The sequence below is a fragment of the Macaca mulatta genome, chromosome 3 (genome assembly GCF_049350105.2).
Source record: "Macaca mulatta isolate MMU2019108-1 chromosome 3, T2T-MMU8v2.0, whole genome shotgun sequence".
NCBI classification, from domain to species: domain Eukaryota; kingdom Metazoa; phylum Chordata; class Mammalia; order Primates; family Cercopithecidae; genus Macaca; species Macaca mulatta.
This window is the reverse complement of record NC_133408.1, coordinates 191,231,798-191,252,479: the sequence shown is the minus strand read 5'-3', so window position 1 is coordinate 191,252,479 and position 20,682 is coordinate 191,231,798. Positions and strand designations below refer to the sequence as shown.

The following is a 20,682-nucleotide window of genomic DNA, read 5'->3' as shown; positions in this document are numbered from 1 at the left end:
CAGGATGACAGGAAGTGGGGAAAAGCCAAGGGGAGCAAAACGCAGGCTGAATCGGGATCTTTGACCTGAACCAGTTACGAAGCTTCTAGCTAAGAAGCTTTCCAAGTCATAGAATATTATGAATATTCCGGACCAAGGGCAGTTTACAGCATGCCCTTGGGTCCCCGAAGTCCAAGGGATTGCTTCCCGATTTACTTGAAATCAAAAGCTGATTCCTTCTTAAAGGGAAAGCTCAGATTTCCGACTTCACAGTTCCCTTCTCAGAGGCTCCTTGGGTTCTGCCTCCGTAAGTTATACCAAGAATAACTGGGGGCCTCCCACGTGCCATTTTCCCTCTGTGCCTGTTTCCCCATCTTTACAGCGAGGTGGGTGGGTGCTATCAGTGGTTCTTACTTAGCAGAATATTTCAATCACCCAGTTCTCAGCCCCAGACATTTTGACTCAGTAGTTCTTAATTGGGATCTAGTTTTTGAAAACGCTCCAGAGATTCTAATGTTCTCTCTAGGTAGATGAATTATTTAGCCAGGTATGGACTTTACCACCTTTCCAGCCCCCATCCACCAGGAATGACTCTGGGCCCCACGTCCCTGGGCACAGCCCTGGTAAAGGATCATAGGATCAGGCTATGGAGGGCTCCAGAAACAGATGGAGGGTGTCATCTCTTCCCACCTCCCTCCCTAGCCTCTGATGTGGAGTTTGACGTTTTAATCAGAGATGAGGCCCCCAGATGGCCCAGTAGGCCAGGGCTGGTTAGGCAGAGGGTGAGCGAGGTTCCATCTCCTTGGGGTCTACTTTCTTGTCCCTGGACTGACTTGGGAGAGGGGTCTGCACCCACCACGGTGTCTGGCCCATGTGACCACTCACAAATGGGGCCAAATTCAACAGCCCCTATTTCCAAATAAGGTCACATTCTGAGCTTCTGGGGGTGAAGACTCCAATGTCTTTTTTGCGGGTGCAAGCACTTTAACCCGTAACAGCAGAGCACAATGCATACTGAGATGTTTCTTTTAAAATCATTAAAACGTTTAAGAAGTTTCAGCTTAAGTTTTAGTGTTTATTCAAGTTTTGGGGAAAAAAAATGTTGATACAAAATCCCTGTAGCCAACAAAACTGGATACACATTTTTCCTGTTCTTCCTGAGTTTCACAGAGAGTGTCCCCAGGCGGCTGTGGGGAGAGGGGCCACGCCTGGCAGAGTCCGGCTGCGGCCTGGCCCGTGCTGCTGTGACAAGCCAGGGGTCAGGGAGCAGGTTCTGCAGCTGAGCTTGAGTTTTCCACTGTGGGGTGGGGTGGGATAGGGTGGGGTCTGAAAACCAGGTCGCTGGGAGGAATTCTAGGAGCCCTAGATTTTCAAGTGATAGAGCCGGGCTTGGCGGCCACTCAGCTTCCCCAAGCTGATTAGTTAGTTGCTGGAGGTTGTTTTCTTGTTTGTTTCAGTTTTGAATCAGGGCTGAACATTCTGTGTTGTGGACTCATTGGGCACCCATTCCCCAGTAGCCTTTTGTGGGGAAGGGGGGAGTGAGACGTGGGGTTGTGGAGGCGGGTCCCTGTCACCTGACCCAGGGTGCAGGTGGCATCCACATGGGTCTACGCCCCTGATCCTGACCCCACACAGCCAAGGCTATTGCACTGAGTGTGTCTGTCGGAGCTTGGGAAGATGCTGTCCATCTTCCACCACCGGAAGCAGCACCATCTCACAGGCCAGCTGCCCCAGGTGCCCAAGCCTGGGCAGCGGGGCCGGCTCACCCTTCCTCTCAGCCTTCCCCTTGCCCCCTGGCCCTCAGCTTTTCACAGTCTCAGCTGTACAGCCCAGCCCCAAGGGAGCCCCTGGACCTGGGCCACCCGTGTGCTCTGAGCCTTGTCCCGAGACTGGCTCAGCGCCTCCTCAGGGCCGCGGCTGCCTTTTGCTCCTTTTCACTCCCACAGCGCCTTCACCCAGGCAGCGCTGGGTACGTGGTGCTCAGTCAGTTGATTAAAGCAGGCCTTGGGGACAGTAAAGTCACCCCCGGCCTTCACCCTGGCCTGCTGTCCTCCTGACGCCACCTCATTCCTGGGCTTGAGGCTTCCTGGGGTGGTGGCAGCTGCGCTCTGGCCCCAGTCTTGGCCAGAACATCATCCCACCCCGGGGGGGCTACAGGTGTCTGTTTCTGGAACATTCTATTATTTACTTTCTGCCGTTTCCTACCTTGCCTTAAGGTTCAGAGTCTCTGTATCTCTCCCCAGTGGCAGTTGTCATGGGTGAGTTCCTTAAATGGGCTTCTCTGACACCTGAGTCACATGGCACTGGAACGCACTGAGGTGCCTCCCAGATCCTTGGCTCCCAACAGCTCCCAGGCCCTGTTTGCCTCCATAAAACTCAGCATACAGATGTGCACATGTGTGCGTGTGTGTATGTGTATGCATGTGCATACATACGGATTTAATCCTCAGTAACTGTGGGGTGGGCATAATTATTAACCCCACTTTACAGGTGGGGAAACTGAGGCATAGAGAGGCTAAATAACTTAGCCAAGGTCCCAGCACTGGCAAAGCAAAGCTGGAATTTGAACCTGTAGAGAAAGAGCATCCACTTCAAAGGGCGAGTGGAGGCATTTTCTCCTTCATGGCATGCTCGGGACAAGGAATCCAATGTGTCTTAGGGAGGACTTCTTAGGGGCATCGTTATAAAGGGCAACTTGTGGAAAAAAATTGGTTTTGTGCACCAGTGTGGTTTCTGTTGATTTCAATTAAATTGGGGAGCCTTGTGCATGCTAAACGACAGCTTGGCCTTCTACCACCTGGGCAGCCCGGGGCCTTCTGCTCAGCAGTGCCATTGAAGCTGTTTTAGGTCACAGACGTTCAGCCTCGGAGCACCTGCCTGAGACTAGCCGGGCTTGTGCTACAGCCTGTCGGCCTTCTGCCAGTGCCAAGCCTGGGCCCATTCCTGGTTCCCAGCTTAAAAGAAAGATCGAGTTGCCATGAGCCTTCCAGAACCTTCTAGAGCTTTCCAGAGCCTTGGCAGTGTGTCTAGGGAACAAAGGAGGAGGAGGCTCTAGGACCTTACAAAATGCAAGGACCCTTCAGTGCCTCTGATTTTTACCTGATCTTGCTTATCTTAGCCTCAGTCTTACTCCTTTCATGAAGTTCTTTTTTAAGACTTTCTTCCAAAGTAGCTCCTTCCTTCTGGAAACTTCTATGGTGGTGGCTGCTGTCCATGCCACACACGATGCTGTGTGGACTCTCAGCCTGCTTGTTCCCTGTCTCCACAGCTTTCCTTCTGGCCAGGACTGAGGTCCGTGAGGTTGGAGGCTCTTCCACTTTTCTTGGGTCCTAGCAATGCAGCATGAGGCAGGTACCTGGCTTGGGGGGGGGTCCTCAAAATATCCATTGACCTGGAGAGGGGGTGCCTAGAGACAGAGTGGGAGTGGCGATAGGTCACTGAGAGCTGTTAGGGCAGGGTGGGCCTCAGGGTTAGGAGAGAAGCCCGGCTTATTGTTGTTTAAAAAATGGAAGAGGAGGCCAGGCGCGGTGGCTCATGCCTGTAATCCCAGCACTTTGGGAGGCCGAGGTGGGTGGATCACGAGGTCAGAAGATCGAGACCATCCTGGCTAACATGGTGGAACCCCATCTCTACAAAAAATACAAAAAATTAGCCGGGCGTGGTGGCAGGTGCCTGTGGTCCCAGTTACTCGGGAAGCCGAGGCGGGAGAATGGTGTGAACCTGGGAGGTGGAGCTTGCAGTGAGCCAAGATGGCGCCACTGCAGCCACTGCACTCCAGCCTGGGTGACAGAGTGAGACTCTGTCTCAGGAAAAAAAAAAAAAAAAAATGGAAGAAGAAAGAAAATGGGGCTTCCCAAGTGCCAAGTGCTTTCTGTTGAAGGTGGTGGTTGTCTCCAGACAGTGGCTCCTGCTTATCAGGTCTGAGGAGCTCTTCCCTTGACTGGCTGTTGACCCTGTGGGAGATGCGAAGTTGGAGACCACAGAGTGGTGTTCCGAGTAGAGTGTCTCCTGCAGGAGCCACAGGGGCCAGGCCCCAAGCATCAAAATGATGGAAGTCAAAGGAGCCCACGGCAGTGGGTGTGGGGGAGTCATCGTGATGGGGGTAGGAGCGAGGTCAGAGAAGTCCTTGGAAGGAGTGAAGCTCTGACAGCTGCTTAAGCCTGTCCCTGTTGAATTTACGCTAAGCTCATCAGCACTCCTTTTGGCATGCACCATTTTTTAGAAAAAGGTTCCAGCTGCCAGCATGGACGGCGAGTCCTTCCTCCTCTCACTTCTGCTCCCTGCACACATCGGGCTTGTTCAGACTGGAGTTAGACAAGTCACTGTGGGGTCACGGGACAAAGTCTCAGCTGGTTTCCCAGTGGATAGGCCTATCTCTTCCTTATCACGTGCTGGCATAAAATCAGGAGCACCTGGTCTTAGCCTTGGCCCTCTAAGGACACAGCCGTGTAACCTTGGGCACATCACTTAAACTGATTGGTCACATATGACTTAGCATTTATAGACCTGCTGGCTTATTGGGTACAGGTGGGTCCCTGATTGGGCAGGTGACACGCTCCGAACCCAAGTCAGCCACCCCAGGAGCTGTGTGCACACTCAGTACACATGGCTCTTCTTTGGACAGAGGGCTCTGGGGCCCCGTCCCACATTTGAGGCTCAGGGGACCCTGTGACCTGGGAGCAGTTTTCACCCATAAGGCTCCAGGCAGTAGCCCAAGTATCTCAAGACCTTCAGGTGGTCAGAACTTGGCCTTGAAAGATAGAGAAACTGTTATCCTTTGCGGGGGCTGGTTTGTTTTTGTTTCCACTCCATTAAAATCAGGACACAAGGTCTTAATGACTCCAAATGTCTTTGCAATCCTGCAGTTTTAGAACTACTAGTTCTACCTGGATGGAGGTACTCAGGGAGGGGCAGGGTGGCGAACTATTCTCAGCTAATCTAATCTCAGCTCAGCCGCTCAGCAAACATCTGGTTACTTTGGTAAATATTGGCGGTCTCTAGCAACTGGAGGTGGGTGAGGCTGTGTGTCCCCCTGACAGCCTTGGGACTGGTGGTCAATGACAACAAAAGGAAATCCTAGAGCAGGGTTTGCCAAATCCCTACAGGCGATTTTAGGCGGCAGGTCCAACCTGTTCTTGTAGCTCAGAGGAAGTCCCAATGCTGCCCTCTGGCAGCTGCACCCTAAGCAGGGCCCAGAGGTGTTAGGATGGGCAGGACGAGTCGAGCTAATAGCAGATGCAGCAGCTGGGTCCTTGGAGGTGGAGGATGCAAACCAACAGCGTCCAGGTCACCAGGGCTGCAGCTGGGTGGGCTGTGGGCCGGCCAGATTCTCTGTCTCTTCATCCAAGGGGGCTGCAGCCTGTGCCGTCCTCCTGACTCACTCTGCACACCCCTCATTTTGCCAGGGAGCTGATTAGCAAGCCCTCTGCTGTGGATTTCAACAAGGATGTTCACGGTGCAGAGCGGCCCTCTTTGGCACGTTGGTTCCCAGTCGGGGTATTTCAGAAGCAACCACAGGACCTGGCATATTGTAGAGTTCATGAGTGCAGGGCACTGGCCTCAAGCTGTCGTAGGAATGGGGTTCCGAAGTAAAATGCCACACTGTCTACATCCCACCAGGCCCAGTCAATCTCAAATGCTGGCCCCAGCCAGTGCCATTTCATGCCCCGAATCCCCAGCTGCTGGTCCTAAGTGAAATAAAAGTGTGGTCAATGAGGCTGGGCCTTGAGCCCAGGGTGTTCCCTCTTCTTTCAACTGCCCGGGCCTCTGGCTTTCCCCTGCACAGATCTTGCAGGACGGTGAGGGCAGGGACAACATTGGCACGTAAAAGGGGGGTAGAATATGGGCTTTATTGGTCAGTGTCTCTGCCCAGGGCAGTTGCCATCCATCCTTTTACAGATACTCCCTCTGCAAGTTACCCTGCTGGCGTGGTGCCGAGATTGGCTGTGGACACAGGGTTCTGGGGTCCTGTTGCCACTAGGCCTGCAGCAGTATAGTCCTGCACAGCAGTGCCTCGTCTCAGGGACGTGAGCTTGGCATGCAGCATTTGACTTTTAGGTGAAGGGCTAAGGGCGGCATGGGATTTGGCAAGGATTTGTGCTAGATTTCTGGGATGCTGAGAAATCTAACCCAGGACTGTTATTTGGGGGTTCGGGGGTGGGGCTGGGAGACACGCCTTTTACACATGTGTGCTCACGTATGTCTAGTTTTTTAGGCCACTTACACAGCTCAGGCAGTACCATGCGTCGTTTGAGATTTTCCTGTCACATTTGCCATTTGTAATTCTTTGAAGTCATGGTTTTGACTTGTTATATAATATCATAAGGCCCCAGTGTCCGGCTCTATCAGAACATACTTGACAATATCCCATTTCTGCACACTCAGAGGGTACCTGATCCTTTCCGTGTTGCTGCAGACTTTGTTCATTTCGGATGTTATAGGCTGGACCTATAAAGGGGGACTTTCAGCTTGCGATGTGTGAGCGTCTTCCTCTTATTTTTCATTATGCAAGTAATAAACAAGCATGGGCCACAGAAAAACTAGATGATAAACATAAACAAAAATGAATAAAGGGACAGTGGCCCTGTAGGACGTGCTGTACAGAGCCAGGCTGGGGAGGGGAACATAACTGTGATCGAATCCTGGCTTTGCAACTTGTATGTTCTGTAACCTTTGTGACTTCACTTCTCTGGGCCTCAGTAGACAGCATTTTGTGCAGGTTGAGATAGGATATGTAAAATACTCAGCACTCAGAATACACTCAAAGAATGAGTTCCGGGAGAGGGGCCTGGTAACAACCTACAGGTGCCAGGGAGGGGCTTTTAGGGGTAGGGCTGGGCTTTCTAGGGATGCCAAGCTCTAGGGTCAGGAGGGTGCCCCCATGGGGAGCCTAGGGACCATGAGGCCTGATAGCCTTGGGAAGCTTGGGGGCGTGGAAGGATGACCGTGGGCCAGGCTCCTGTGGGCCTGGCAGCCCATGCTGAAGAAGTGGGGTTTGCTCTGTAGATGGCTTGGAGCCGGTGAAGGTTTTCTGGCTCTGTTTTGTTATTGCTTTGTCTGGTGAGGGTGTGAAGAGTAATGCCTGAAAAATGGAGTTTAGGAGGATGAATTAGAGCGGTGAGTCAGAGGGGATGTGCCTCAGGAAGGCATTTCCTTTCCACTTCTGGTTCTTACACCAGCCCGGTGCACCAAAATGGTCTTCAGGCTTTGCTAAGTATCTGTGATCTACTGGGCTCTGTTGTACAAGACAGCTGACTCTGCCCTCCAGGGAGAGTAGGTGGAAAGCTCAGAGCCACCTGCATGCAGAGTGCAGTGGAGGTTCTGGAAGCAAGGAGAAATGCAGGTGAAGACAGTGGCCGTGTTTGCGGAGGGCAGCTTGCAAGCGGCAACGGAGTTGTTTATGTTCCTTAATCTCTAATGGATGATCCCAGTCCCTGAGACGTGGAATTGCTGCTGTGAGAACTGCAGCGTCATCACACCCCATAAGTCACTCTCAGATGCTTGTCTCCAAGTGCAGCAAACCTCTGAATCCTTTGGATGACAGTGCCCATTTCCCTGACATTTCCAGCTTTTCCAAGCAAAACCAATTAGGCTTTTTTTCCTCAGGCTTGTATGTATGCTTTGGAATAAAGCACACAGAAAATAAAACGCCCAGCTCACCCAGCAAGGCTAGTTCCAGAACCAGCAGGAGAAAATACTGAGATTGGCCGGATCTCTGGTCAACCACTTGCATGGGTGCCCAGGGTGCCCATGGGGCTGGCTGCAGGCTGCAGGCTGCAGGCGGTTTGGCCCTTCAGTCTTCGCCAAATGGCGCCAGCTTTCTGCTAAACCTCAGGTTTATGCTAGCACTGCCCTCTGGTTCCAGAATAATCCCGCACATCCCAAGTTGATGCTTTTTTCTGTCCTGATGCTTGTTCATCCATGATCCCAACAGCAGCCCTGGGAGGTGTGCGGAATAAGCGTTTCCACTCAGCTTGGTTTTTCAGAGGAAGAACTGAGGTTCAGAGAAATGACTGAGCCAGGACTTGGACTTGGTTTGTTGACAGAGTATCAGCGCCCTGGTCTAAAAGAGACCTGAGGAACATCACATAACACATGGCTCATTCTACAGACAAATAAAGAGTTTCTGCTTAAAATGGCCTGCTCAGGTAGGTGAGGCCAGAGCTCAGGCTTGTGAGTTCCTGGAGCTATCTGGCCATGGCGCTCCAGGTCTGTGATTTGTCAGGTCTCCGCGTGGACAGCTGGATGGACCATGACTGCCTGGTACCCTCCTGGGCTGAAAGTGACCTTAAGAAAGCTTCAGACTTCCAACCCTTAGAGAAGCCCCCCAAGTCCCAGCTCACTGAGCTGCCTTTTTGTCCATGAGTCTTAGTGGATGGCCATGCAACGTCCTTCTGTCCCCTCTCGGAAGCCTTCCTGCGTATATCATCCACATTAATCTTTTTCCACCTTGTGCTGCCATCACCCTTACCTGAATAACACATTTGCCTTTGAGTCATAGGCTCGTGGAAGAAACCTCCTTGTCTTGAATACCTGCAGGAACAGGTCACTCGATATCTTTGGAAGCAATTCCTCCACTGCTGAGAAGTTCAAGTCTTGAGCAAGTTTTATTTAATGAGGGACATGGTGGGGTTCTGAAATGGGGACCCTCATTTTCTCCTAACAATTCAAGTTCATTTTCTGCCCCACCAGCTTGTACATCCTTAGAGCCTGTTTTCAGGTCACCTGGGATTTGTTGTAATCAGGTACAGGAAGACATGCAGACTCAGGAATGAGTGTCACAAAGGAAGGAACTGATGATACTCACAGATCCCTGGAAGCAGGAGGCTTGGCACACCACTGCCGCGTGGGGAAGCACAGGGGTTGGGCAGGAGGCAGAGGGCGCAAGAGGGAGATGCGGGCAAGAGCCTTTATTGTGGTTTCTGTGAAGAATTTTAGGGGACTGTGGGTACAGGGGCTGTCCCTAGCTGTCTGGTACCTGCCCTGGGGTGATTAGGGTAGTGGGTGGTGGCCCAGGGTGTGAGAGCCCCCAGGAGGAGGCGAGGAGGGGGTCTGTGTGGTTTGGCTTGCATAGCAAAAGCAAGCTCACAGGTGAGTTTCTTACTATCTCCCGGAATTGCCCAGCCGTGGGAGGGCAGTTCCTCCAGGATCAGCAAGGTGCCAGGTATCAAAGCATCAGAATACAGAAAATCAGAGACATGGCTGATACAGGCAGAAACCATGTTGTCTCCTGGATGATGTTTGTAGGCCGTCTGGTTGGAGTTGGAGGAATGAATTGTACATGGGGACTTCACTGGCAGGGCCTTTTGGAAAGCCTCACCCATCCTTCTGGCCAGAGGGGAAAAAAAACCCTCATTCTTTATACTCCGAGGACAGGAATCCCCAGGGAGTTCAGATTTCTGAAGCCTTTGCCTGAAGTTAGATGGGAACAGTGCAGGGGTTGTGCTGGCCAGAGGACCTGGAGCCCAGAGCTGTCCACTGCTGCATCATTGGCCTCTGTTCCTGCCTCCCTCCATCCTGCTGCCTGTCTTTTTAAAAGCTCTGGTCCAGCCCTCCCTCCTGCTGGCTTGCCGTGTGGTAAGGAGTTTCCTCCCCAGCAGCCCCTGACACAGGTGGGAATGACAGTCTGCTGCAGTCCCATCAATGAGGGAATCAGCCCGAGCTCTGCCTGCATTTTGAGCAGCAAACCAGCTCCAGCCACCAAGACCGTTGCCTGTGCTGTCTTAGGCCAGCCCATGCTGTCTGCCAGCCGCTTGTTGCGCTGCCTTGGGGACTGGGAACACACCCAGCCCCAGTCCCCATCTGTTGCAGACATGCAGTGGCAGCAGCTCGGAGCACAGCCGAACCCTAGAAATTGCCTGTGCTGAAGGGGCTGGGAAACCCCTTCTCTGATGGGCCTTTCGAGTGAAGCAGCAGGATTTGTCAGAGCTGGGAGTGCCGCTCGTCCCTGCCACTCGCATCCTGCCATCCAGCAGCTTACAAGCCTGCACTGCTTATTAGCATCTGGAAGAGACGACCTCCAGGACCCCTTGGGGCTGAGTAAGCAGACCTTCGGGAGCTGGCTTTCTAAATGTGTGGTGATTGTGCATCCCTGGGTGTGTGGTTTTCCCCTCACGATGCTTTGTCTCCTTGGTGTGCAAGACTGATGCTGAATTGTCGCTTTGTTCTCCAGGAGCCTCTTATTAAATCAGATACCACAAGGCTGAACAAAATGTTCCTTCTCTCCACGGGAGCTGTATGTTTTCTCCTTACGTAACTTTTTCTGGGTGATTTAAAGAGCATCACTAGTGAAGGTGGCGCGTGTGTGGGCGTGTTCAGCTCCATTCCTCTCTGAGTCTGTCTCTCCTCCCCTGCCAGGCTGCCAGGCTGAGCAGAGCTGCTGCACACACTGGGTCCTGGGCACGGGGTCTCCTCCCTGCCTTCCCACCCTGGCTTGAATTCCCCTTACTGGAGCTGAAATCTTAGCGAAGTTGTCATTCTTTGCCAGGCCTTGCCTTTCCTGAGTCATCACTTATTACATTTGGCCCAAACGGAAAAGACTGGGGATGATGTGGGGGCTTTGGGGATGGCCCACCGTTTTCTGGGGACTCTCTTGACCCCATGCACATTGAAGGGTATCTTGGCCTCCTGCAGATCGTGGAGCCCAACAGCTTACTTGTTGCTTGCTGAAGTTGTGAGGAATCCAATGAAAAAGCAGATGGGAGGGGAGTGGGGGAGAGAGGAAGGGAAGGAAGAGAAGATGGTAGATGGCCTCCTCAATGACTGAACCGTGGGCTGTCTGCACTGTCTGGTGGAGAGGAGGAGGGAGAGGCTGGGAACCAGAAACCCTAACTGTTGAGTGAATTTGCAGCAACAAGTAGAGCTGCAGGCTGGAAAGTGCTAGATTTGGAGCTCACCCAGTGTCCCTCTTCTCGCCCTCCACTGACATTGATGCATGGCACTTTGAGTAAGCCATGTCCTCTTTTTTTTTTTCATTCCTTACAATCGCCTTCCATAAGCCAGAGGCTGGCTGTCTGCTTCAAGTCTGTGATTCAGGGTCCTTGAGTCCTGGTGATTGGGAGTGACCTAGGGGTCACTCGACCCTCCTCCTGGGGGGAGGCTTGATTCTGTGCATCTGAATTTTCAACCCAGGTGGAGAGCAAAGGTGATAGTAAACAATTGAAGAAGCCTGGGCTAGCAGGGAATCCAGCGTTGACAGCGTTACGGATTGTAGGTGCTGGAAGATGGGGAGAGGCCTAGGGATACAACCAGGATGCAGGCAGGAGGCCCCAAAACATAAATTGAGAATTCGGGGACTGCTAGGTGTGATAGGTGAGAATAAATGAGAGGGGGAAGCTCCCTGGGATGCAGTCAGAGTGAGCCGGCACCTTGGGGCTCCACACACACCCTGGGCAGGCTCCAGTTCACCAGAGAGGCCTCACAGTAGGCCTCTTAGGTCTGGGGGCTTCTCACCTTCCAACTGCTTCCCCAACTTGCATGGAAACTTCCAAGGACTAGAGAAATCTCAGGTGGTTTTTTTTTTTTTTTTTTTTTTTCCAGCCCAGCAGTAGTAGACCTTGAGAGGCACACACTTATAAAGAGGAAACTGAGGGTTCAATGGTTAAATTCAGTGAACATAATTGAAAATCTAAAATATTTAATCTTTGCCTAAAGTCACAAAGGGATTCAGCTGGAAAGAGAAGCCAGGTGTCCTGCGGTCCAGCCTGGTCTTTTGAAGTGGGGTGGGTGGTGGAGGGGAATGGAGGCTGGTGGACTGAGGTTGGGTGGACCCAGTCCCTAAGCCTGGTCTTTGTGTTTGTTATCCCAGCTCTGGCTTCTCTTCAGGTCTTGTCCCAGGGTGAAATAAAACATCAACACTCTAGCAAAACAAACTCTTGAGTCCTGTGTCCGAGGCATTGGCCTTTCCAACAAGAGGAAGATGCTTGACCTCCTCACTTGATAGTGTTGGATAACCAGGGGTCACTGGGACTACGGGTTCTAATTTTGTGTTATTCTTTCAGCTCAGCTGGTAACTAATGGAATCCATCTTGGATTTATCCAACTCCCTCACAGTGCTCTTTCAAACTATTGATCTTTTTCTTCCTTTAAAAGTATTCAGGTCCTGGCCAGGCACGGTGGCTCACGCCTATAATTCCAGCACTTTGGGAGGACGAGGCAGGTGGATCACAAGGTCAGGAGATCAAGACCATCCTGGCTAACACAGTGAAACCCTGTCTCTACTACAAATACAAAAAAATTATCCGGGCGTGGTGGCAGGCACCTGTAGTCCCAGCTACTCGGGAGGCTAGGCAGGAGAATGGCGTGAACCCGGGAAGCGGAGCTTGTAGTGAGCCAAGATTGCGCCACTGCACTCCAGCCTGGGCAACCGAGCGAGACTCCGTCTCAAAAAAAAAAAGAAAAAGTATTCAGGTCCCTCCTCCCACGAGATGCCCCAGAGACCAGTCTCACCACACCCCCTTCTAACAAACCCCCTTACCTCCTCTCAGACTCAGCCTGGGCCTAACAAAGGTGAATACCTGTACTTTTATGCATTACTTTGTATTAAGTTGTGTTCAGTTCTTGTCGGTAGATTGAAATGATGAATCCTAATGCAGTCAGGTAGGGGTCTTATTTTCTTAGAAGGATCTGTCTCCACGTTACCTCTTGCACTGCTGTTAGCTGTCTGTATTGCGTATTTTGGTAAATATTTATTGATTGATTAGCCATCTGGCACCATGTGTGGCAATTTCATGAATGTTAATTATTATAATTTTCATGATGATCCTGGGAAATTTCCCTTTTATACAAGGAAATTGAGACTCCATGAATTTGAATAATGTACTGACATTGCATAACCAGTAAATGGCAAACTGGAGCTCAAACTCAGGCCCTCAGACAACTCCAGAGTTGTCCCTCCGACTGCACTTATGAGCCACATGGTACATTGTCTGGTAGTGAAAACTTGCCTTTAGCTCTTGTTGGGGGCTGGTGACTTAGCAGGAAACCTAGGTTGGACCCGCAGGCAAATGGCTCGTTCAAGGCTCGATACCTTCCGTCCCTTCCTAGTGGGCAGACTTGTCCTGAGGCCTTAGCAGCCCAGCACCAGTGGGACAGGGCACTGACCTGTCATCAGCCCTGCACACCTGTCAGCTCTGCACACCTGTCAGCTCTCTGCACTTTCCAGCCAAGCCTTTCATCAGCCTGAACCAAACATCCTTCCCACGAGTGTGAGTTAAGACCCTGGAGTCCTAAAAGGGTTTAATGTGAGACTGCAAAGCTCTAGCCTCAATTACTGAAATTTGAGTTAAGAGAAAAATAGAATGGAATCAAAAGCACCTGATGCCCAAGAACTGGGGGTGTTCCTTCTTCACTCCAGAGTCCTTGGCCCCAAGAACTGGGGGGTGTTCCTTCTTCACCCCAGAGGCCTCGTGGCGTGGGCCTGGCAGAGCATTCTGCTGTTCATCCCCTGGCTACCATGGGCAAATCATTTCCTTCTCCTGAGCCTGATTTTTCTTCTAAAAATGGAGACAGTACCTGCCTCACAGGACTAGGGGGCAGCTGCCAGCACATAATAGATGCTTAATAAATAGGAGGTCCTATTTATTCAGGTGAGCCTTCAGCTGTGGCCTGTCCTGGCAGGACCCAGCAGAACACCTTCCAAAGCAGTGGGAGCAACTGAGTTTTTGGTGGAATTCTCCAGGTCTTAGCACTTTGATTATTCATCAGGTGACCGGGGCCAGAGGGCTCTGGGTTCCGCAGGGTCCCTGTAGTTCCCTTGCTGCTCCAATCCCATCTGTCCTAGCTGGTGGTTCTGCCCCACCTGTCACACATGGACAGGGTCTGCCCTCTCCGCCGCCTGGGGTCCCATGGTGGTTCTGCTACTGCCACCTTCTGCAGGTCACTGGGCATGTCCGTATGGTCTTCCTCGATCATACATCTCCTCCTCGGTACCCCATGCACCTCTGCCTCTGTGTTCTGACACAGGGGAGGTAGGGAGAGAGCAGAAGAAAAGCAAAGCCAGACTTAGGTGTTTGTTTTGGTTTTATTTTGTGGGTAAGGTATGTGGTGGCATTTTATTGTTTAATGTCTGCTTTTAGGGAGTCTGCCATCTGCCTGGTGATAATGGCTGCAGCTCCTGAGTCACCAGTGAGCTAGAGCCTGGCTGTGCAGATTCCAGTAAATAAGATAACAGACGCTCGGCGGGGCTGCGGGGACAGAGCCAGCCCATGGGCTACAGGCGCTGCCAGGAATTGCCCCACTACTGTGTTGTGGGGGTGGCAACTTTAGGGGGTTCCAGGCAGCCCAGGGTGGGCCCTCTGGGCGGAGTGGAGGGCTGTGGAGTTGGGGGCCCCGGTTCTTCCCAACTTGGCTTTCCTTTCCTTTTTGGTCATGGGCTCTTAGAGTCTGGGGGCTCCTAGGACAGGATGTTGCTGGTGCTCAGAGACAGAACCAGCTGCAGAATCAGGAGCTGAGGACAACGAGACGCAGCACCAAGCCTCTGAAACTGTGTGGGCTTTTCTTTTCTCACAACCCAAACAGCTGATGTTTTCGACCTTAAATGAAGACGTTCTTGCTTTGCAAGCTGCATTGGCCAAGTCACATTCAGAATCATGTTTTAACTGGGGATGGAATTGCAGCTGACAAATGTGAGCATTTGGGGGTGCTCTAAGGCTTTTCTAGAAGGTCTAGGGTCCACTTGCGTGTTGTCAGAAGGGAGAACTGGGGTGGCTTGTGTTAGAGAAAAAGTGGGAAAGAAACAAAATATTATCTTCGCTTGGTGTAAAGAGAGTGCACAAGACTCCAGGTAACCTGGGGCCAGTGAGCAGCATCTTCCGTGGACCGTGGTAGGTGTGGGGCTCTTTCTCGGGGCCCGTTGCTGTGGCTCGTACTCTGCCTGTGGCTCCGGGATGGCTGACCTGGAGGCTGTGGCACTCTCCCGAAACCGTAGCCATCAGATGGTTAGATCCTGCCCTCCCGTTCCATTCATCAAAGCAGGGAAATGTGCAGAGACACTTAGAAATATTTTCACCAATAAGCATCCGAAGGGTGATTACTACTTATCCAAACAAATAGGTAAGAACGATAACCTTTAACTGCTATTCCCCAAATTCCCCAAGGTTTTCTAGCACCTAAGGCCTTCCCTCCACAACTCTGGCAGGAAATAGGTAGCTCTTCAAAGGTGAGCTTTCTGGATAACGGAGCTTCCCCCTAATAAACGGTGCTTGATTTGGGTTCAGCCCGGTGAGCGCTGCCACGTCAGAGTCGAGTGAGCTGGCGGGGAACCTGGAGTATCCTTGGAGTGGGTGTTTGTGTCTGAAGAGCAAGCAGGAATGACATGTTTTTAACAGAAGACCAATGTGAAGGCAACGTTCCTGTGCTGAGAAGACCGGTGGGAGGACCCTGCAGCGAGGGCCTGCCAGAGCCCCTCGAAGCTCGCCAGGTGGAATGGCCACCACGACCCTGGAATGAGGCCCGTTCTGACACCTGCTGTGGAATGCGAGAGTTTCTGGATGATCCCTGCTGCTGATGCTGCACCCATCTCGGGGTAGGGGTGTGAGGGAAGGGGCTAGGCTGGCCTAGGGATTCACCTGTTTTGAAAGCAGAATTGTTCAGATTCAAGAAGCCCACTCGCCCCTCTTGGGATTTGCCCTTAATGTTAGGCCAAGACCCAAGCCAGGCATTTATGCAGGATGGCCAATCCTGGCTGGGAGCCAGCTGCAGGCATCTGCCACCACCCCCTTCCTCTGAGTCACCCCACACTCATATGCGCAAGGCGTAGAGCCCCGAGACGTGCTCGCTGGCATCTTCCAATACAAACTCCACGGGGAAGACTGGAAGGAAGGGTGGCCCTGGAGTGGAGGAGGGGGAGCACGGGAGAGAGTTGTGCTCCCAGCAGGCCTGGGTCTGGGCCTGGGCGTGAGGAGCTTTATGTGCCCCACTGGGGCGTTAGGATAGCCAAGGCTTAGGATAGCCTTGGATGCTGGCCCAGGCCCCTCGGGGGTCTCACAGGCTGCAGGACTTGCAGCTGCTCCTCCCTGACTGCCTGGAGGCCGAGCCTCAGGCCGCGCGGCCATCTGTCGTGGTTCGCCTCCGAGGAGAGTCTTGGGAAGGGGGCGCTTTCTGAGGCTTCTTTTTTTTTTTTTTTCCTGTTCACCTTCCTTCTCGAAGCCCGACTTGATCTATGAAAACCATCTCCCCTACTTTCTCCTGCGTGGGGAGAAAAGATGCCCAGGGCCCCTCGTGTTTCTCCAAATTCCCCGCAACCTGCACTAGACTCCCTTGTTACAGTACACATTCCTGGGTCTTGCCCACCTGCTGCATGCGCGTCACCAGGCACTCAGCCGTGCCTTGTGTGCACTTCAGACCGGCTTTGCAGGAGGGAGGCCTCCTGTTTCCCTGCTGTTCTTTTATCTGAAGAGCAAGATCATGGGCCTTCTTGCCTACAGTCCAATTGGTCATTGAGTCTAGCAGTTTCCCACCAAATCAGTTTCACCCATGAAGAGAGATAAGTAAATCCTTGTGCAATTAAAAAAAAAAAAAAAAAAAAAGACTCTAAAGAGCATGATGATCCCAACGATCCCAAATGCCGGGGCACTGCGGTTCAGCCAGCTACGCCTTGTCTGGAATACTGTCAACAAACTAGAGTCCTGCCAGATGCACTTGACAATGAAATCAACCTGAGCATCATCCAATCTCTGGTGCTGGACTCAGTTGCCACCACTTTGACAAAGTCTGGAGTGCAGTGAGTGAGGACACTAGGTGATGGATGGGGAGTCCAGCCCACTGTGGCCAGGGTTCCTCACATTTAAATATCCGCTGTCTTCTTGCTGCAGGGCGGTCCCTGTACTTACTTGGGCAGAGGGAAGGGCATAGTTTGTAGGGAGGGGTTAGGAAATTATGGCTTCAGCCCCTTCCCTCCTCCAGGCCCTTCCCTCATGTCCTGGGTCCCCACTACAGGCTTCCGCCGACTTTTCTTCGCCAAGTGATTTTTCTGTTTGGCCATCGTCTCCGCCGCATCCAGATTTATCTCTTCTCTCCCCTAGGCCTTTTGGGTCTTCTTCGGAGAGTAGCTAATCCAATAACCCGCCAAGTCAGAGAAGGGTTTGGATGCACAAGTCTCTCTCTTAGCTTCCTTTGAAATGCTGCCTTGACCCAAGTGAGGGGCCCAGGAATAGGCAGTGGAAACGGTTGTGTAGGTTTGGGACATCACACCCTGCTAGGACTTACCTGTTGGAGAAACTGGGCTTTTGGTGGCGAACAAATCATTCTTCCTACCTCTGTGGCAACTGTGCATCTAAGCTGGGTTCTGGAAGGCGCAGTGCTGGCCATTTCAGATCACAGGTTGGGAAGAAGGGGCACTGTGCCCGATCTGATAGGTGTAACACGCCATGGTGCTTTGGCACCAAGAAGCCAATTGAAACTGGAGAGTTTTAGAGAATAAAGTATGACTATCACCCACAGCACAGCTGCTTCCTGAAAATTCCGCTCCCACTGCATGAAAAAGCACATGGAGTATTCCAGGATTCTTAATATAGGCATTTTCCCACATTCTGTAGATTGCCTGTTTTTCTTTCCCTACCCCATGGGTCTGCTGGTAGTTGACTGGCCACTTTTTGGTCAGCTTTATTGAGGTATAATTTACATATAATGCCCCTCGATTGACAGTATACAATTAGGTGCATTGTCGTAAATGTGCACAGTCATGTGACCACTGCCTGCCACAGTGTGATCTGGAACATTTCCGCCGCTCCAGAAGGTCCCTCTGACCCTTTACAGCCTCTGCCCTCCCCCACCTCCACCTTAAGACTTGAGGGTGGGTCCATGTCTTACGTTTGTATATCCCATGTCCAGCACAATTCCAAACCCAGTGTGGATACAAGTGATGTTTAAATGAGTACATTAGGAGCCCTGGCTTTTTGTTTTGTTTTTTCCAAGGCTGGAGTGCAAGGGTGCGATCTCAGCTCACTTCAACCTCCATCTCCCAGGTTCAAGCGATTCTCGGGCTTCAACCTCCTGAGTAGCTGGGACTACAGCATGCACCACCATGCCCGGCTTACTTTTTGTAGTTTTAGTAGAGATGGGGTTTCACCATGTTGCCCAGGCTGGTCTCGAACTCCTGAGCTCAGGTGATCCACCTGCCTCAGACTCAAAGTCCTCGGGTTACAGGTGTGAGCCACTGTCCCCAGCCAGCTCTGGCATATTTTAGAAATCCTCCCAAGACTCCTTCTGTCTCCTTCCATTGATCCTAAGTTTTGAAAGATTGTCCACCCAGGCATTTGTTAATTAGTAATTTCTTCATTTAGTCACTCACTCCTGCCTTCCTGATCAGCATGAGATAATCAGCGTGACCGAAGTTGATAACATTCCAGCTGAAAGCAGAGGCTTGCTGTTCTCGATTGCCTATGCAGTCACGGGTGAAGTGTGCAATTTCCTTTCCACTCCTTGAGTGCCTCTGAGCGCTGCGAGAGCCTCCATTGTTGCTTTCGGTTATCTCTCACCCTAGACCAGAAATCGCCAGCCTTCATCACTGGCCTCTGCCTTTTTCTTTTTTTCTTTTAATAATAAATGAGGAAGTTAGCCCTTGAGCAATTTAGGAGCTCACCCGAGAGCACCCCAAAAGGCCTGAAGTTTACAGGGATTTTTCTCTGTCCCGAACTGTTTCTTGTTGTTGTAGTTGTTGAGATGGAGTCTCGCTCTGTCGCCAGGGCTGGAGTGCAGTGGCGCGATCTCGGCTCACTGCAACCTCCACCCCCTGGATTCAAGCGATTCTCCTGCCTCAGACTCCCGAGTAACTGGGACTACAGGCGGCCACCACCACGCCCAGCTAATTTTTGTATTTTTAGTAGAGACAGGGTTGGCCAGGCGGGTCTAGAACTCCTGACCTCAGGTGATCAGCCCGCCTCGGCCTCCCAAAGTGCTTGGACTACAGGCAAGAGCCACTGTGCCCGGCCTGTCCCAAACTGTCACCAAGGATTTGATGTGTCCCTTCATTCTGCCTTCCTGAGCTTCCTTTCACTTGTACATTGGGGAAGGATCTTGGCAAACTAGTAAGGTGGAACCTGCCTCTTTCCTCTCATGAAATCTCTGAGAAGGAAGACGCTGGTATCCCTGGGTTCAGTCATTATAGCATATTGCCCCTAAACTCAGCGAAGTATTTTAAAGTGATCACTCATGTTTTCCAGATGAGTCCCAGGCATCACAGCCGTGTCTTTGTTAACTCATATGTGTTTCTATACTTCTATATGTTAACTCATTTTCCAGTAGGAACACTCCCATGATTCCCAGTTTTTAGATTAAAAAACAGAGAAATGAAGTAACTTTCCTAGGGTTACATAGTCACAAGATTACCTGTTGCTACATAGCAAACCACCCCAAAACTTAAAAATATGATTTGAAATCATCTTTCATGGATTTAGGGGTCATCTGGCTCAGCTGAGTTCTCACTGGGGGTTTCTCCTATTTGAAAAGTCAGGTGGCGGCTGAGCCCGGCTCATCCTAGAGGCTCCTTCACTCTCACATTGGGCCCCTGGGCTGGCTGCGCAGCTCTTCCTCCATCCGTGCGGCCTCTCCACGTGGCTGGCTTGAGCTTCCTGATAACATGGTGGTCTTGGTGCAGATTCCTAACGTGGCAGCTGGTTTTACCCATGGCAGACATTACAAGAGATCCAGGAGGAACTGCGAGGTTCCTTCTCACCTAACCCAGAAGTCAGGTGGTGTGGTTTCTGCTGCATTTCTGTTGAGCACAGCTGCCCAAACTCAAGGATGGAAGAACAGATTTACCCACTCAACAGGAGACAGCATATGTATGCAGGGAGGGAGCACATTCCTAGTGGCTGTCCTGAGGACCACTCACGCCATGGAGCCCCTGTGCCCGCCATGCCTTGAGCCGCTTCCGCAACGGCTTTCAGACTTTGACAGAGAGCCACGCGAGGAACTTCACATCATGACCTGTTGGATATTCACATCCCAGAAAACTCCTGGAGCTCTAGTTTTGTTCCATGAACAGCAGCCGCAGCAAAACCTGTGTGTCCTCAGTGGATTTTATGACCTATGTCCTACTTGCAGTTTGAGAAGCAGTTCACATGATGCTACCTCAAGTGCCAACTCTGTGCTGCGATGGAACACCACAGACTAAAGAAAACAAATGTAGGGCCGGGCGCGGTGGCTCAAGCCTGTAATCCCAGCACTTTGGGAGGCCGAGACGGGCGGATCATGAGGTCAGGAGATCGAGACCATCCTGGTTAATACGGTGAAACCCCGTCTCTACTAAAAAGTACAAAAAACTAGCCGGGCGAGGTGGCGGGCGCCTGTAGTCCCAGCTACTTGGGAGGCTGGGGCAGGAGAATGGTGTGAACCCGGGAGGCGGAGCTTGCAGTGAGCTGAGATCTGGCCACTGCACTCCAGCCTGGGTGACAGAGCGAGAATCCGTCTCAAAAAAATAAAAACAAACAAAAAAAAAGAAAACAAATGTCAATTTGGGTTACACAGATGCCACTTCTCACCAACCCAGCAAAAGCCCAGCCCAGTGTTCAATGTTCATTCCTTTCTCTAGGCTGGGCACGCAGATAGCCTGGGGAGAACTGCCCTACTGTGATCTCTTGACTCTGCCCTTTCAGCCTTGAAAATAGGGCAGTGCAGAGTAAGAGGGGGCCAGGTGGGCCGTGGGGAGTATCCCCCAGGTAGCTTCGGTTTCCCTCCACCTGTGGAGTTCCCCTTTCTTCTTCA

General features: G+C 51.8%; 1 protein-coding gene across 8 annotated transcripts in view; it reads left to right on the top strand.

Annotated features, from left to right (window-relative positions):
• The window catches only part of PRKAG2 (protein kinase AMP-activated non-catalytic subunit gamma 2), a 326,330-nt gene that overhangs the window by 54,755 nt on the left and 250,893 nt on the right, over positions 1-20,682 (top strand). For 4 of the 8 annotated variants that reach the window (XM_028846494.2, XM_028846493.2, XM_028846491.2 and 1 more), the window contains exon 1: positions 9,567-10,017. The exons of the other annotated variants lie outside the window; for them this stretch is intronic. The gene's annotated coding sequence lies outside the window, so the exon portion shown is untranslated. Of the gene's footprint in view, positions 1-9,566; positions 10,018-20,682 lie in introns of those variants that run through there. 8 annotated transcript variants of the gene reach the window in all.